We start from the raw sequence: 14,747 nt of genomic DNA, 5'->3' as shown, positions 1-14,747 counted from the left end.
CGTTTTGTCTTGGGGAAACAAAGTTGTCATGTTTATGCAGTTGTCAGAAACTAATCCGTTCTTGTTCATTCGAGAACGTTTCTAGTGACCTCTGAGCTAGCTGGCACTCACAATTAAGTTTAATATATTCAATACAGACCTAGTCAACCTAAGTCCTACGTCAATTCTATAGTATATGTTATTCCAATGCGCAGAGCCTATTGGGAATATAGGAACTACACTACACCGCCTTCATCTTACACCGCGACCCTGGTCTCACCGACGACGCCATCTGACGCTGCCATCGAGCCCTGCTCGCACAGAGACCTGAGGGCACCGCATGTCGCACCGCTGCACTTTGCACAGCGGCACCCGGTGCCTGCTGACGCCAGCGCTCGTGATTCCATTGGAGAGGAGATCGATTTGCAACGGGTGTGACAACGAGAGGTCATCGACGACTTGCATCTCTGAAAGGTACTGTTTGCGATGCCGCGGTCAGCCAGAACTGTTTGGATTTGTTTCTTTGCAACGCCATGATAGCCCCGGACAGAGCTATCGACATTAAGGAACTGTGTTTTTGCAATTTAAAGACATCTTGCAATGTAACTATCTTTAAAGTACTGTACTGTGGATTTTTATTGTATTTGGTCTAGTTTAAGTATATAAAATATTGGCTATGTTTCTAAACTGGTGTAGATTCCGTTTGTAGTGCTTACACTGTATTTCTGTTGGGTATGTGAAAATGCTTAATACACTGCCTCTAAGATAAGCCTGACTGCTCGTGCCAAGCTACCAAGGGGGTGAGCAGGGGTTATTTTAGGAGTGTAACTCCCTTATCCTGACTAGAGTGGTGGTTTCTGCCTGGCTTTGGTGCAAACGTTAGTCAATCAGTAATCCCATTTCTAACAGTCCTCAACTCTGGAAGGTTAATGTAGAGTTGGGACCCAACCAGAGGCCACTGATCTCCACCTCTCACAGATGGCCACCCCAACCCAGAAGCGATGCATTAGTTACTACTGTCAGCTCTGGCATGGGAAGAATGCTCTGCCGCTGACCCAATTGCAGTTCAATAAGAAGCACTGCATATTTTTTATGCCTCCTCCAATATCTTAATGTCATTGAAGAGGTCCCATTGATGTTGGGCCCACTGAGACTTCAGATCCCACTCCAGAGCCGCAAAGACCACTTGGCATGCTGGACTCAGCAGGAATTCTGGATACCATGAGCTCCAGCAGCCTTAGAATCAGCCACACACCAGGACCAAGGTTATATATTGAAGGATGCTTCTTGGTGAGTTTTAAACAGGTGTATTTAAACATGTACGTAAATATGCATATTTAACCCCTTCCTTGCCAGGCCTTTTCCTCCCCTGTGCCAAGCATTTATTTTGCTATTTGGGGTAGTTTGCGCTAAGACCCCCATAACGTTTTGTTTACATAAGGTATCCAAGCCAAATTTGTATCCTTTTCTTCCAACATACTGAGGACTTAAAAGTACCAAGGATTGGTGGAGTTCTTCTGGAGGGGACCGAGAAATTAGGCAAAATACAGCTACATTTTGGTTTTTGGGGGGGAAAAAGTGCTGCAGAAGACAGTGTCTGTTTTTTTCCCCTGCAAATGGTATGAACAAAGGGTTTGTGGTGCTTAAATCACCATCTTCCTAGCTTTCAGCAACAGGAAGTGGTCACCGTGCGGACACCGGCCGGTGTTTAGGAGCACTGCCTTGTATGTTCGATGACTGTTGCTACTGGACTCAGGTTTGCTGGTATACATTGACACACGGACACACGAAGTACACTAATTATACTGGATGCCTTATAGTGCCATCTGATTTACTTCTCCACCATTTGGAGGCAATGGAACTTGAAATTCGACCAAGAGTTTAAGGGTACACGCTACCGGTATAAGGCCTTGATCACTGGAGACATCATCCACCAATATGGATGCGCCACACTTGCACTGCTGGATTCATAATGTTGACGTCTGCATTTTCGTTACTCTATCCTTGTCCTAAAGAAGCCCTTGTGAAGGGTGAAATGCGTTGGCTGTTTCCACATTTGTACAAAGGACTTTGAAAATAAAAAGACTTGCAACAGAAAAAAACAACGTCTGCTATATGAACTCTCCTTTTTGTGTACTATACTATTGTTGATCTTTTGTATTGCCTCCCATCAACCTTTTCTTCAGGAACAGGAAACCCAACATTTTCTACCTAGTTTTAGCATTTTATTGGGGCATAGCCTAGTTTTCCAATTTTTTATGCTTTCAATCTCCTTCTAGTTAGTGGTACAAATGGGTGTGAAACTAATAATGGATCCCAGATTCTGAAAAGAAGCCAAAATTCTGAATTCTTTGTCCGGACTGGAGGCTCTGATTATGCTTTTCTTTCTCCGCTTTAATCAATATATAAAACTCACAGCAGCCAGAAAAGCAATAATAATGTTTTTCTTCCGACAATATAGGAGAAAAAACTTTAAACCAACAAAAAAACAACCAAAGTCTGAATGCAGACTACAAATCTCATGAGTCCAGAGGAGGCATCACACAATAAGTCCTTCCACAGTGTCCACTAAGCATAGATAGGTCCTCCATCTTAGTTGTCCCTCCTCTTTCTTCATTGCTTCGCAGCCAGTTAAGTCGTTTTTTCTTGTTCTTGAATTGAGTATTCTTTATTTAATAGTATTTGTCACGCCGGGGCACTGGTTCATTACGAAGAGTGCCGGGGGCTTGTATTGATATATTTTCTAGCTTTTCTTATCTTGCAGATTCCCTGCGGCCGCTGGAGAGTTTTCTACTCCTTACGCAGCTACCTCCACTTCTGTGGGGTGCCTTTTGAGCACGCTAGGGGGTCTCTCACGTCTTGCTGCTCCCGCAGCGCGGTCTCCTCAGATGGGTAGCCGCGCTGCGAAAGATGCTATGTTCGAGAGCCTATTCCCCTGCTGCCACACCTGAACACCCTGCAAGGCCTGTATTCCCTATCCCTCAAACACTTACACCCCGACGGAGGTTCATAGTGCAGCTCAGCCCCGAAAATCGCCTTAGGAAGTTTTGTGCACTTTGGAATTGTTCGCGACGCGCTTGGTGGCAGTTAGGCCCGGTCAGCTTCCCTGAGGACCGTGCGTGTCTGAGGAGGGTGCAGCCTCGTTAACGGTTTCAAACCGCGAGTAAACTAATCGCAGCCCTCAGGCCTGCCTATATTGCCTCTAGGTCGCTCAGGCTTCTATTAAAGGGAAGGTTCCCAGCTTTGCGTTTATGGAGTTTCTCCTCCTGTCCTGCATTGAGCCGGACAGAAGTTATAGCAACGCTGCTTCTATTTACTTGCTGGAGGGTTGCTTTTGCCGCTTGCTGTCTACATCGGTCTAGGGCCCTGACGCTGTTGGTCTTCCCTGCCGCCACCGCAAGCACCATCGCGGGGCCGCAGTGGGGGAAGACTACAGCTCCCAGACTCCTCGGCGGACACACCCACTTCCTGCAATTGACCGCGCATGGAGGCGCATAAAGACGGGCAGCTCCCACTGAGGAGCGGGGGACAACGCTGCTTCTACTTACTTGCTGGAGGGTTGCTTTTGCCGCTTGCTCTCTACATCGGTCTGGGGCCCTGACGCGGTTGGTCTTCCCTGCCGCCACCGCAAGCACCATCGCGGGGCCGCAGTGGGGGAAGACTACAGCTCCCAGACTCCTCGGCGGACACACCCACTTCCTGCAATTGACCGCGCACGGAGGTGCATAAAGACGGGCAGCTTCCTCCGCGTCGCGGACGCGCGCGGACGCCGCCGGGCGAAGCCCAGGCAAAGGGCGGGCAGTCTAAGGCAGTCGTCGGCAGAAGGAGGCAGGGCTGGGCTTGGTCCTTAACAACGCGAAATGGGTAAGCGAAAGAATACAAGCAATGGTGAGGAGAATAGCACGAAAGCCAAGGTGCCAAGACACTCACAGTCTAACTTAACATTTCTTTCTTCGGCTGTGGGGGCTATCAACAGAGAAATCGCTAATGCTGAACATGAACTGGGCCTGGGACAAGCTGTCCCTTCACCCAATACACTTAGTACTCTAACACCAGTGGAACCTGCTGACCCAGTAGTCTGTGGTGATGTACTTATTACCCCCGCTATTCCGCTGGAACCTTTGGTAATCGTCACACAGCCAGCAGCCGCACCTACCACGTTAGCGGGTAATTCATTTGGCCCCCTGCAGTCACCACAACTCACCACCTGTCCACAGCCCGGTGACCCATTGATGAAGAAATAAAGGGGGAAAGCTAAGCACTTGCCAGGGCCCACAAGTACATCTACCAATATTCTAGGGGACCAGTTGGAGGCGCTCTTTGTTGCCCGGATCGAACCGCTTCTTGTGGCCATCGCAAAGGACATTGTGGATACTCTAAATACTTGCTTGGAGGGACTCCTTAAGAAATGTGCTATCATTGATAAAATGGTTAATGGTCACAATTTGCTTTTGGATAGACACAATGAGGGCCTTGTTGGGCCAGGGTCAGGAAGCTCAATAAGGGAGCCCAGGGTTAGCGTACCACCCGCTGATCCTATGGTAGCCCCATTACCCCCCATCCAATTGGAAAACCCTAGGGTGCCACAAAGGTTGCCCACAGAGATTAGTCCCATGGGCAGTAACATTCATCGAGATTTACCACCAGAAGCAGCCCCGCTAGTGGCAATTTTCGTGGGTACTCCCCCATTGAAAATAGGAGAGCGTGAGCGTGCAAGAGACCTTATAGTTAAAGCACGAGCCTGGTGCACGGACTCATGTAGTGGGAGCAGTATCTCCAACAGGATCATTTCAGCCAATAGGGTGGGGTGGATTGGGAGGGTACCGAAAATGGTGCTGGGGGATTGCGTGATAGTCAATTTTGACAGGGCCGGTGTGGCTGAAAGGTTATTCTGGGACGGATCTGGAGTCTTGAGCAACGATCATTTAAGACCGCTGCCTTTAGGCTTCTTTTACCCTCCCACAGTAGGTCCACACGGCCCATATTGTGCTCCCATAGGGGGTAGGAGAGGGCCGCATCCGGTAAGGGAGGCGAGGTTAGGATTGCAAATTCCTTGCCATCAAGCATCAGCAGGTGCGGGCCCACTGACCCACACTGGATTTAATCCCTCTGAGTCACGGCAGCACGCACCCCCTGGTCAACATATATCTGGTACAACAGATGGGGGTGGGCTGGTTCTTAGCAACCGTTTTTCCTCACTTTCGGGGCTAGAGGACACAGATTGACTACCTGCACCACCATTAGCACAATTAGGAGAAGAACCTAGTCCCACTTCTGACTCAGTGGAAGCATGCAGGCTATTGAGTTGGAATGTGGCGGGTGTTAGAACAAAAAGGGTCGATGAGGCATGGCTCGCTTTTATTTCTTTGCATGGAATCCTGGGACATATCACCTAGTTTTTGCCTAGATGGGTTCTCGAGCTTTGTGGTGCCTGCTGCCCCCAGTGCTGCGGGCAGAGCCAAAGTTGGCCTCATTTTGCTTTTCTCACTAAAACTCAAGGGGGCTCTAAAAGTAATTAACCAACCTTCGCCAAACCTTTTGTTAGTGGAAAGGGTGATCTCCCCAACCCAGAAAACTATTTTTATTAACTTTTATAATGCAGGAACCCAGGATAATAGTAACGATAATCTTGTTATCCTGGACCAATTTTTGTCAGAGGTCAGTCAAGATACACATATTAATATCGAATTCGTCCTTATGGGCAATTTTAATATCCACCCATGTACTTTGTTATGCGGCACAATTGATTATTTGGGACAGAGTGGCCCAGACAATATGCACTTTGAGCACTCTAAAGGGGGAGAGGCACTAGAGGAGTTATTGGCTAATTCCAATTTGTTGGAACCTGCCAGTGGCTCAGGCGGACCGAGGCTCAACACTTTTAAAGGGTCGGACCCAGGATCCATTATCGATGATATATTTGTGTCACCTGCGATTCTACACAGTGTTGCTTCATATAGAACCCTAATTTCCCCTTTCAGTGATCACAATCCCGTCCTATTGGAAGTTTACTGGGGTGATTTCATGGGCCCTATGCCGCCCGTTGTCAATCCTAGGGTGGGAACCCTAAAAGTGGTGGACCAGGGTAGACGGCTCAAGTGGGCTAACGTGGTGCCAGATGACTTCTATGAGGTATTGTTCCCCAAAATTGAAAGTGCTGTGGCAATTTGTCAAAATCTTAGTGCAGAAAAATGTGAAATCCTGGGGGCCTTTGAGGAAATTTGTTCACAAATTTCAAACCAGCTGACGATAAGATTGGGGAAGAGTGGCAACAAACAACACCACTGGTTCGACTCTAAATGCTCCAAAACACACAGCGCCCTCTTAGCAGCCTTAAACCATAAACCTAGAAATAGGGAGGCTGTATCTACCCTAAGGAGGGAGTATAAGCAGGCCATCAGAGAGCGTAAGGAGGGTATTAAGCAAGACGCATGGGAGAAGCTACTCTCAGCCGATGTTATGCGGGATAGTAGCCAATTTTGGAAAGTGATAAACCAGCCCCTGTTTTCTGGTCAGGAAAACATGCCTATGGATTGTGTTATTCCTGACGACAGGTGGCTTGCCCATTTTAAAACAGTGTACGGAGACTCATCGCCTGGGTCACAGGGCCCCCAAGCAACAACCTCAGAGTATGTCCCGCTAGTTTTTAATACCGATGAGGTCGAGAGAGCCATTTTAGAAACCTCGAAAAACAAGGCACCAGGCCCAGACGGAGTCCCCGCCGACTTTTATCGGCACTCTCCAAAGCTATGGGCAGGAGTGCTATCTAAAGTTTTTACAGCCGCCAATGGTAATGTAATCCCTATTTCCTGGGCCACTTCAGTTATAGTACCAATTTTTAAAAAAGGCCAGAGGGAGGACCCAGGGTGTTATAGACCCATATCCCTTTTAGATTCTGCCATTAAAATATTGGGAAGAGTCCTTCTGACGAAATTAAGGGATAGTGTGGAAAGTAGTGGGGGCATAGCTAATGCCCAGTATGGGTTTAGGGAGAAGAGAGGTACGGTCGAGCAGTGTTCAAATTTACATCTTTTGCTTGCAAAATACACTGTAGCCAAGGAGGGGTCGTTATTTCTGGCCTTTATGGACCTCTCCTCGGCCTTCGACCTGGTAAATAGAACTAAATTGTGGGACATCCTCCTGAAGATGGGTATAGATGGGGCCTTGGTAAACTTTATGGCATCACTACATCAGGAATTGTTTGCCAAGGTCAGAGTCACCAAGGAGGGTAGATGTACGACCTCCTTCAGGTCCATGCGAGGGGTGCGCCAGGGTTGTATCCTGGCCCCCCCTCCTCTTCACAATGTACATTAACGGCCTAAGTAGCCATCTCGAGGCAGTACAGGGTGATTTTCTGCGTATTGGAGAGGCTAAAATAACTGCCCTCCTTTACGCGGACGACGCAGTACTCATAGCCCGTACAGGTGTCGGACTGCAACTGTTGTTGGATGCTTTCGGGGTTTTTATGGACCAACTCGATCTAAAAATAAATGCCAACAAATCCCATACCATGGTGGTAGGCCTCCATTGCAGAAAGGTAAAAAAGATGATTTTCAAATGCAAGGAGGAGGTGGTTTCAAGAGTGGCGGTTTTTCCCTACCTTGCTTTTATAAGCAGGAGGCTACTCCCCAGAGAGCAGCGTTGGAGTACTACTGAGAGGGAGGCCTTTGCTGTGGTTTGGTTCCTGAAGAAGTTGAGGCCCTACCTGTTTGGAACTCACTTCCTGGTTCAAACTGGTCACAGACCTCTCAGATGGCTAATGCAGATGAAAGGGGAAAATCCAAACTACTAAGATGGTCCATCTCCCTACAGGGAATGGACTTTGAAGTGGAACACCGACCAGGGACTGCCCATGCCAATGCAGATGAACTTTCCAGGTTCTTCCACTTAGACAATGAAGACTCCCTAGGGCAAGGTTGCTGATGTTGTCAATATATTATCCTTTTAAAAAAGGATAACAATTTTGCATCATGCGGCGCATTCTATGATCTATAATATCATTTCTTTTTTTGATATTCGCCTTTATTGTGGTACAATTTTCCCTTTCCAAAATGGCCGATTTCTTTACATATTGGTTGTTTCCTGTTATTAAATGGCCGGCACGCTTTCTTGCAGTCTGTAACCATAGTTACATATATACTTCCCGCGTTAAAAAATACGACACCCTTTTACCACACAGGTGTTTATGTTTCTACAATTAACCACTGCTATAAAATGAGCAGGTTCGCAATTCGAAATCTGTTACCACCTGACCGCGGACGCTACTTTTCTTGCTGGCCACCATGCCGTATATCGGTGAGTTGAAGTCTAGATAGCTGCAAGTTTGCTTGTCTCCTTCTACTTGGAAGTGTTGTGATAGCATTTGTTTAACTATCCGTGACGGAGGTTTAAATTATATCGCGTTTTCAGATAACCGTGTTGACACGTGTATTTGTAATCTTAGTTTGTGGGCAATGCGTTAGCATTAAACTACTTACACTTTCTCTTCTTTTCTCTCGTCTTCCCTTCCTTCACAGTTTAAACTGTTGCTGTTTGAATATAACAGGTACATCTAATCGCCATTGGACTCTTTTACTCTATCTGTATTTGTGGGTTTAATCAGAGTTGCGCTTATTTTCTTACTTTTTTTAAGGATTACCTAGTACTACCTAATTATCCATTAAATTGCACTAAAGGAGGCTATACTTCGATATTCTTCATATATTTGACCATATGGTCATCGTTTTTTTAAATGATTGTGTGTTACCTATTGCACTATATACACTTATAATGTAACTATGAGATTATATAAATATGAGATTCCAAAATACAATATTTATTATGTTGAAAAATATTAGGAAATAGGCTTAACATTTTTGCTATGAACTATATCGATGTCTTTGAAACTTTATTCAAGATGACACAAGTCTGCGATATATATAAATTGGTTTGTTGATAGCAAACTTTACTAAAAAGAATGTTGTTTAGTATATGTGGTGCTACATGTCTATTATTGTGCCAGCATGATGACGTGTTTTCCTTAAATGATGCATTCATAATAAGTCTCAAAATAGCGATTCTGTATACCTATTGGAGAGTTACCTTGTATTGGATATTATCTATATGCTTATCCATATTATGTCGGGTATGATTTTAGCTGAATTGCACTTTATGTTACTATCTCTCCAGAATTCAAATGGATATACATTGATGTTTCGTATTATGAGTAACATTTCAAACTTGATCTAACGTTGACCTTTTTGAGGTATGTTTTAACAACTTACTATTTTTGTATAAAATGAATTTTGTGATATATGTTCTAAATGAATCTGGATATGCTGTTTGAATACCTTGTGCACACCTATTTCAATGGCTGTGACAGCATTCTCAAAAAAAACAAATTTATTTTCGGCATTGCTACTTATGGAAGTTATTCCTTTGAATGTATTATTTATTTTAGAAACATGTTTTTCCTCTCTTTCTTGGTACGCTTTATTTGTAATTATTGATTATGTGGTCTGCGAGATTATGGTGTTAAAAAATTTTGGGGAAACAAAAATCTTTGACATAAAAGTTAGCTCGGAATGGTCTTAAATGTCCCCATATCATAAAACAATGTTTGATTTTAATTGTATATGTGTATATATTTTTTATATTAATTACTTGGTTTATATTTTTATCTTTAGCCCTGAAGAAGTCTCGATTATGAGACGAAACGCGTTGGCTAAAAAGAAAATTACCTGTGTATTTGGATTTTAATGTTTGGATCAAATAATAAAGAGCACTTTTCGATCATCAGTGGAGTCCGGACCTGTTCACTATATTATCTTTCTTTGGAATTGATCTAATGTGAAAAGAACTTGTGTGACACTCCTTTGATGGGTGCCAATTCCTAAAAAACTAATTTTTTGTATTTTGGGCATTGGCTCAATAGGGAGTAAATAGGGTTGTACTCCCTGTTTTTTTGAGCACCACCCATGTACTAACTAGCCACTTATATTAATAGGTGCAGTTCTTTTGCCTCAACCCTTTTGTATTATTCATCAGGTTGGTCTAATCACCTTTCGTTTGGGGGGTGTAGTGTTCAAAAGTCCCATCTTTCCTGCTTTCCTACATGGTATGCCCCCACCTTTTGCTGAATTGCTGATGTACTTTGACTGAGTGTGCCCTGGGCTCCTGCCAATCAGGTGCCTAGGGCCTGTGTTCATTCCCTAAGACTGTATTTAAGCTAAAATACAATTGGCATCTCTAACCACATGTCAGCCCCTGGTAAATGGTACCCTAGGAACCCAGGTCATTGTGACCAGAGAAGATCCCTAAGGGCTGCAGCACTTATTGTGCCACCTTTAGGGGGCCTGCACCCTGACACACACCCACTGCCTTTGCAGACTGAGTGTCCTGGTGCAGAACTAAACAAAGAGTCGACATGGCACACATCCCTGTGTGCCATGCCCACAAACCCACTGCCCTGGCAGATATCAGTCACCCCTCTAGATGGGTGCCCTTTGCCACTGGTGTAGGCACAGGTGCATGGGCCCTGTGCCTCTACAGTACACAGGGCCATTCCTGGGCACTGTAAGTGAAGTGATGCCATTAAAAGTATATGGTGCTGAGAGGTTGTCATTATGAACTCCACAATGACTACACTGAAGACTGACAAGTTTGATATCAAACTTCTCAGCACATTAAACCCACACTGATGCCAGTGCAGGATTTAATGTAAAATGCACTACAGAGGGCATCTTAGAGATGCCTCTGAAACCTAACCTACAATCCACGTCTTGTCTGAGAGGTTGCCTAGGCTGCCACGCAGCAGACATGTTGCTGGACCCCTTGGTGGAGAGCCCCTCGCTCTCCTGGGCCTGCAACAATGCACATCCTGGGCGGGATGCTCGGGCTCCTCCCCCATGATGGGCAGGGGGAAGCTTCAAAGGCATACCGCCTTTGTGAGCTTCTCCAGACCACTTGATGTACTCAGCAACTGGACCCCACCGGTTCTGACCCCCACTCTGGCAGGAAGACTGGCCGTAAACCCTACGTGAGGGAAGGGGGTGTGCCAGCCTGTGCCAACTCCACCCCTTAGGTGGGAGAGGCGAGGTGAAGCACAACTCCAGCCTCCGGCCATCTTGAGGATGGAGAGCCCTGCCAATCAGAGATAGGCTCCTGCCCCCCTCCCACAGGAGAGGAGCAGGATAGGGGGTGTACTCACCCCAGGACAGGGACCTATTGGTCCCTGCCCTTCCCCTGCCCTACCCCTACCTGTAACGCCCCTAAATTTGGTATTTAGGGGCACCCTGAACCTTCCTTCCTCAGATTCCGATTTCGAAACAAGAAAGAAGACCAAGAAGAAGAAGACCTGCCGTGCAGCTGCTAACAAGAGGACGACACCAACTGACCTGGGCCCAGCCCTACAGGCCTGTTGATCCTTGAACCTGCTCCTGCTAAATCCCGGTGTCTCCTACGGACAGCAACCTCGAGAAACTTGGAGGACCTGCCTGCCTTGACCCTCATAGAGACTGGGACTCCCATGAGCAGTGGTTCTGCTCAAACAGCAATACCCCTGGTGCCAGCCAGGAACCGCGAATCCAGCCCACTTTGCACCCGCCGAGCCCGGCCTGTGCCCAAGTGGACAAAGACCCTGAGGACATCCCCTGGCGATTCTGACCTGGAATCCAGTGCCCAAGGACCCTCCTCAATGACCCATACGATGCCTGCAGCCTCAGAACCAGGGACCCTCCCACCCGCGACCAGCAGAGGGTAAGATTTCCCAATGCCAAAAGACACCCCTGCACCCGGCGCCCCCGGCCCCTTGTGTGCCCAACTCCAGGGTGCCTACCTATCCTCCAAGATCCCAACTTACCCCTCGAAGTGTTAGTCGCTCCAGAAGATCCTCCGTCCCCGAGCCTGCAGCCTTTGTTCACTTTTCAAGAACTCCATTGAATAACATTAAACGCCCGACGGCTCAAAGGCACCCTGCACCCAGCCGCCCCAGTGCCCCTGGCAGTGCAACATTTGTACTATCCTACTTCCCCATTTGCCCTGAGCAACTAACCAGGAGCCCAGTTCCCACAGCTGCGTGGCCTGCTAGCCAGAAGCCACCCACCGAAGCCCCCCTGCCTCTTATTGGATAACATTGGGCCTAACTACCTCTGCATCCAGCTACCCCTGTACCGCTGAGGGTGTACCAACTGTACCTAACTGACCCTGGGAGACCCCTGAGTCTATGCCCAGAACCTTAACTCTGCCAGTCGAGTACTTACCTAAAAGCCGATAACTAACTTTTCTTCCATAGGCTAACATTGACTGGTTTCAATTGGAAATTCGTGTGGAGTTTTGGAACTTTAAAATATTCATCTAAAATCAGCCGAACCACAAATTCCGATTTACTCACCTGCTATTAGGAGAGACCTCAGTGCTGCATCTTTGAGCCCAGTACTGACCATGAAAAGTAATTCTAACCATACTTACCAGTAACTTGAATTTCCTTCCATAGGATATCATTACCTGCTTTTTGCTGAAAAAGTTTCTAAGTGTCGATTTTAGAGAAACGTACAAATATTCTCTGTAAATCGTGTCAACGATAAAAACGTAATTACTTGCCTGTTTTAGATAGAGGTCCCAGTGCTAATCTAGGAGTCCAGCACTGGATTACAAAAGTAATGTGAACATATTTTACCTGCAAATTGGATTTCTTTCCATAGGATAACATTGGTAATTTAAACGGAAAAAGTTTTTGTCAACTTTTAAAATACAGTAATATTCCTTAAAAATCATTACTTTAACCAAAAACCCTTTACTTAACTGTTTACAGCTCATGTCCCGTGACTGAATCTAGGATCCAGTCCTTTGGTTAGAAAAGTAATCTACAAAGTAACTAATTAAATTTAACTGAAAATTCCCATTGAGCTCAATGTTGCATTGCGTTTGAAATTGTGTTGCCTATTGCAACAAACTGTAACTATTGTATGCAAAGAGTCTATTGCCTATTTGAAAAGTATTTAAATAAAGTAATCAATTCTGAGAAAGTACATTTTGATACCTTGTTGGTTCTAAAATAAAACAACTATATCTTTTGATACAAAACAATTGGCCTAGAGTTCAGTTCTTGAGTGTGTGAGACCATTTGCTGACTGAGTGTGTACAACAAATGCTTTACACTGTCCTCTGATACTGCCTTACTGCTCGACCAATCTACCACTTTAGAGAGTAAGGTTATATCTAACTTTAGCCTCTGCCAAACCTCTGGGGACTGGGGACTCTATACACACTGTACCTTACTTTGGTCTAGTATATATAGAGCCACTTTCTTACACCCCGTATCCAGGGTTGGGCCTGGGACTTCTACAGGGTCGATAAGGTCGCCCTCTACGCTGATGACGTCCTCTTGTTCTCAGCGAATCCCGAGGACTCAGGCCCACGATGCTTGGACGCCCTCTCCGCCTTCAAGCGAAGTCTCTGGCCTACGGCTCAACCAGGCAAAATCAATGCTGGTTCCTCTCCACCCGACGGGCATGCTTCGATTGGCTAACAGCCTTTCCCCTACAGAGGCAGTCCTTCAGGTACTTGGGGGTCTGGGTCATCTTGCTCCCAAAACTTGAATGGGCCTTTAACCTCACGCCCCTGGTTGCCAAGGCCACGGCTGACCTCGAGCGATGGCAATCCCTTCCTCTCAATCACATGAGTAGGAGTGCGCTTTTTAAAATGATGGTTCTCCCCCGCTATTTATACATTCTTCAAAACATAACCTTTCACCTCCCGGTGAGCTGGTTCTGCGAAATTGATGGTCTCCTCAACCGTTTTTATGGAAAGGCAAGAGGCCGCGTCTGTCCCTGGCCCACTGCCGGATACTCTCCTATGATGGAGGCATGGGTGTGACCAATATATAAAACTTCATAAATAAATAAATACTACCTGGCCACGAGGCTCATAGTAGTTCACGATTGGTTCACCGGCAGCTGGTCTGACCCGGCATATCAGGTAGAGCTCCGGTCCACGGACTTCCCAGAGCTTCAAGCCTAGTTGTATGTTGCCCCATACCACAAACCCTTCCCTCTATCAGTGGGATGATCCTATTAGCTTGGCGCACTGCCCTGCTCCGCACGAAATGGGATAGGAAACTTACCCAACACTTCTTGGGGACGTCTGGGTTGGGGACCACATCCAGGCCTTTGTGGACTTGCAGCAACTCTATTCCCTCCATTCCTCCCAGTTTTACAGATACCTGCAGCTTCGGCACACCCTAGATGCGCACATTACATATCCCACCTCCCTCCCCGAATTTAGTTCCCTCGAAGCCCAGGTGATGATGGGGAACTTAGGTAGAGGTGGGGTATCGCGGATTTACCTTTCCCTGGTGAACAACGGCCCTGCGTCCCTAGAATCACTGCGCGCTCACTGGGAGGGATGGCTGGGTCCCTTTGGAAGAGGCAGACTGGCGGGACACCCTCATGGCCCCCAAAACCTTGATGACCTTCTCCAAACTGCAGCTAATACAATTCTACTACTTACACATGGCCTACTTGACCCCTACACGGTTGCATAGAGACTGACTGCGGCCCTCCCCGACTTGTACACAATGCAATCACACCCCAGCAGACTTGAGGTAACGGGTTTTTAGGAACCCGCTGGTGCCAGGGGATAACACCCGAAGACCTCTGAGTTCTCCCTTGTTCCGGACCACAGAAACACGGAGTCTTCTAGTTACCGTCAGAGATCAAGTTTTATTGGCAGCTACCAAGTAACAGGTGTCCTAAAAACACGACAGCACGGGTTGTGTGTTCTCAGGAGAC

General features: G+C 46.6%; 1 long non-coding RNA gene across 1 annotated transcript in view; it reads left to right on the top strand.

Moving 5' to 3' along the window:
* The window catches only part of LOC144819785 (uncharacterized), a 153,350-nt gene extending 143,609 nt beyond the window's left edge, over nt 1-9,741 (top strand). Inside the window, exons 2-3 of the long non-coding RNA XR_013607566.1 lie at nt 9,148-9,223; nt 9,645-9,741. This is a non-coding gene — a long non-coding RNA (uncharacterized LOC144819785). The remainder of the gene's footprint in view (nt 1-9,147; nt 9,224-9,644) is intronic.
* Nucleotides 9,742-14,747: the final 5,006 nt, after the last annotated feature.

This window comes from Lissotriton helveticus, chromosome 2_1, assembly GCF_964261635.1.
Source record: "Lissotriton helveticus chromosome 2_1, aLisHel1.1, whole genome shotgun sequence".
NCBI classification, from domain to species: Eukaryota; Metazoa; Chordata; class Amphibia; order Caudata; family Salamandridae; genus Lissotriton; species Lissotriton helveticus.
This window is presented reverse-complemented; position numbering and strand designations above follow the sequence as displayed.